Source organism: Pelobates fuscus, chromosome 9, assembly GCF_036172605.1.
Source record: "Pelobates fuscus isolate aPelFus1 chromosome 9, aPelFus1.pri, whole genome shotgun sequence".
NCBI lineage: Eukaryota > Metazoa > Chordata > Amphibia > Anura > Pelobatidae > Pelobates > Pelobates fuscus.
The window spans coordinates 26,354,522-26,358,819 of NC_086325.1; the positions used below are offsets into that span (position 1 = coordinate 26,354,522).

Genomic DNA, 4,298 nt, shown 5'->3' on the forward strand with positions numbered 1-4,298 from the left:
ACTATCTATTATATTTCTATTGAGAGGAAATCTCGGGGTACATCCCTTACTGTAAAGGGATTTTTTTAGCTTTGCATGTAGCCACTGTTTTGTACTTTTGTTGTGATTGTGTCATGGAGTAACACTTCCGGGTTCGGCACTCAGCGGTGAGGAGCCGGACCCCACCCCCCTCTGATACAGCTCTGACGGTATTTAGGGAGACTGGGCCAGAGGGAGGGTGCTTGGTGATTGATTGTTTGAGCTAACGTGTGAGCTGCCTCCGCGAGACCGCGGGCTCCACAGGCTCAGCTACTGGGAGCTACTTCCACCAGACTTACCTCTCCACAAGCTCAGACAAGCCGTTCCAGCCTTTGAGCAAATGCAAGGATTGCTGCATGCCATAAAGGATTACTGGAGAACGGATACTTTGCTACTTTACAAGTGGACCATATCTCTGAACTATTGGAGGACTACCCATATTAACCTTAAGTATATCTTTCAGCTATTTGTCTGCAATATCATTTATTAATGAACTAATGCTTGCTTACTCAAATCTTCATTGCTACAAGTTACTAATCTCATGAAGGACAACTCCCATCATGCTTATTCACTATGAACTGTTTCTTGCTTTGCAATTACATTCAGTGCTTCAAGTTACTAATCTCATGAAGGACAACTCCCATCATGCTTATTCACTATGAACTGTTTCTTGCTTTGCAATTACATTCAGTGCTTCAAGTTACTAATCTCATGAAGGACAACTCCCATCATGCTTATTCACTATGAACTGTTTCTTGCTTTGCAATTACATTCAGTGCTTCAAGTTACTAATCTCATGAAGGACAACTCCCATCATGCTTATTCACTATGAACTGTTCTTGCTTTGCAAATATTCTTAGCTACTTGATTATTGTTCCTATTGAAGATTATTCTCACAAACTAATGTTACTTAAACTAATGTTACTTAATGCATCTCTGAAGAAATACTTAATACTGAACTTTGTGTTGTTGATTACTTGCACTTCTTCTTATTGGATTATTGCCTAAATGCAATTCATTTAAGTTTAACACTTGTTAAAACTTTGTTGAATCAAGTTACCAGTGATTCTCTCTTTTCTTAAAGCTAAAGTATTAATACTTAAGGATTCTCCATTTCTTCACTATTGTAATTAGGGAGATTACAAGCTGCAGTTGAGTTCCAATCCAAATCACCCCTAGTAGCGTAACAGATTGTCACTTTGTGTATATATTCATAGAGTGGTAACAAGAATTCAAAATTAATTTCAAACCAAACTGCAATTCAGGTGAATTAAGGCAGATCGGGTAATCAGAAAAAAGTCCAATTTGCGAGCCACTACATTGAAGAATCCCTGGGAAACCAACTCACACAAGACCAAACATGCTCGTTTTCATTTGTGATTTGGAATGCTGTTTCTGACACCAATAAAGGTGGGGCACTGAATGGAGAAGAGGCTGCTATGTTTTTTTTGCTGAGGGCAAATAAGTTGCTTAGTTTCCAATGATAAACAAGAAGTCTGCTCAATCATGTGAGCTGGATGTCCTGTCCAATAAAGCAAGGACATCTGCCCAATGTAGCAAAAAAAAACACAGGAAGGTGATTGTTGGTCAATGAACGGTTTGGACACACTCGCACCATCCAAGTCTCCCTGATTTGCATACATCTATGCTATCTGGACAGAAAATGGCAGAGTCATCTGCCTTGAGTGATTACCCTAAACAACAGTCCCGTGGGCTGGTTGTTTACCAGAGCAACTTCTGGGCATATAAATATGTAAAATTTATTAAGGTAGCCTACTCTGTAAATTCTATAATAGAGCTAAGTTTGTTTTCCCTTTGGATAGACATCTAGTCTTTCTGCTTGAGGTAGATTTTTGAATCCCTACCCTATTATTATTATTAATATTATTTACAAATTTTGTAATGCTGACCCTATTCATCAAGGTTAACAAACACTGTCCCATTGGTCTTGCAGATCTTCCCAGACAATCGTCATTTCTTCCTACCAGCACTAAACCAGAACAGGTGGGCCTTTGTGGATAAATATTATTCACCACTGTTACTTCAGGCATACCCCGGTGTTCTGCCCTAAACATTGTACCATCGCAGTTTTATCTTTCGTTTCAGAGCTGCCTTCACATCTTCATTTTTTAAGCTGTAAATTATTGGGTTTAATATTGGGACAGCTGCCGTGTTAAAAAGAGAGAAACCTTTATTGAAGTCCAAATTGCCCACTGCAATTGGCATTAGATACTGGCAGGAGAGGATTGAGTAAAGCAGAACAACAACCGTGAGATGGGAGGAACATGTGTAGAATGCTTTCCATCTCCCGGAACTCGAACGGATCTTCAGTATGGTGGCAATAATAAATAGATAAGAGATAAAGGTCAGAAGAAAGGGAAAGAGACTTAACAGAAGCAGGCCTTCTGTAAAAAAACAAAGTATCCAAGGCAGAGGTGTCACTGCAGGATAGTTTTATAACAAACATAATATCACAGAAGAAATGGTTGATTACATTGGATTTATAGCAAGAGAATTTACGGTATAATATCTATAAATGTCAAAGCCCAAATGGAAACAGCCAATGCATAACAGTTCTTCATCCTCATAACAACTCGATAGTGCAAAGGTTTACAAATGGCCATGTAGCGATCATAGCTCATGGCAGTTAGCATCAACAACTCGTTTGCCGTAAAACTTGAAAAAAAGTATATTTGTGCCATGCAGGTAGAGAAAGAAACTCTATCACTTCCCGTTAAACACATAATAAGTATATTGTGTAGAGTTACAGTAGAACAACAGATGTCCATGATGGAGAGGTTACACAGGAAAAGTACATGGGATTGTGCAAGTGATAGTCCAAACAGACGAGCAGGAGAATGGTTATGTTACCACCAAGGGTGAGAAGATAAATTAGCAGAACCAGTAAGAAGATCAGAACCTGGACTTTGGGCACATCTGATATCCCCTTAATAATGAAGAAGGTCACAGTAGTCTGATTTAATTCATCCATCAGTACAGTCCTCAGAAAGCTAAGGAAAGTCACACCACTTTATAATATGCATTTTAAGTAGACAAAGAAATAATAAACTTTACAGTACAGGGATTAGTCAGTCAAAATAAAGATTTCTACACAAAAATTAAGTCAAATACTGAGGAGGATGTTGGGTTGATCATGTTTTCACTTCTCCGAGAGATCTTGGCCTAAACATCCTTTTATCTTCTTTGGTATAAAAAGCTGAAGGTGAGTTGGCATTAAGGACATGTGGATTTTGGGCAGTCATAGGCGTCTAAAACAAGATTAAAAGAGAATTGTCACTGCCAAGGGTTTTTAATATCATGTTTACATATCCCTATACTTAAAGGACCACTATAGTCACCCAGACCACTTCAGCTCAATTAAGTGGTCTGGGTGCCAGGTCCCCCAGGTTTTAAAGTAACACTCCAGTGCCAGGAAAACAATCAGTTTTCCTGGCACTGCAGGTCCCCTCTCCCTCCCAACTCCCATCCCCGGTTGCTGAAGGGGTGAAAACCCCTTCAGTCACTTACCTGAGACCCACGACGGGGGTTTCGGCGGTGGTTTGGGGTTGCCGCCGCTCCTCCTCTTCCTTACGTCAGCCGGTGGGCGAGACTGATCCAGCCGGCTGGCCGGGGAGACCTAATGCACATGCGTAAGTTTTACCCCTTTTCCCCTTTCCATTTGAATTGAACCTGCAGGCAGATAATCATCAATTCTCATACAAGATACTACATTTCAAAACTCTATCATCTTATAGGTAACAAACTTTCATGGAGAAAGGGTTAACTCCATGTGAGTGCTACATTATATTCCAAACATGAAACAGAAATGTTTAAGGTATAAAATGCATTTTACATGACTATTTGATAATTAGTATTAAATGAATATTATTATTTCTTTTGTTTTACATGTTTTAACTGTTTGCTTGCTGGCTTCTTGCAGTCGGGGATAAAGAACATAAACTAGGCCTTTTTGCAGATTACATCATGCTATCTTTATAAAATCCAATGACCTGCCTTACTCCGCTGATGTTTATCTTGCAAGACCTTGGCAAAATGCCATACTTTAAATTAAATACAATAAAATCTCAAGCTCATAGAGAGATGGTGTAGCCTTGAAATTTGTCTTGGTAGAATCAATTCGGTAAAAATTGCACCCTCCAAAAATCCTATATTTTCTTAGAGATATCACTCTTAATATACCTTTTTCATTTTTTAAACAGGTTCAATCTGAGATTCTGAGATTTGTATTGAATGAAAAAAAAAAGCAGAATTAAATTATT

General features: G+C 38.9%; 1 pseudogene; it reads right to left on the minus strand.

Annotated features, from left to right (window-relative positions):
* Positions 1–2,085: 2,085 nt before the first annotated feature.
* On the minus strand, positions 2,086–3,010 carry LOC134573625 (olfactory receptor 6C74-like; annotated as a pseudogene).
* Positions 3,011–4,298: the final 1,288 nt, after the last annotated feature.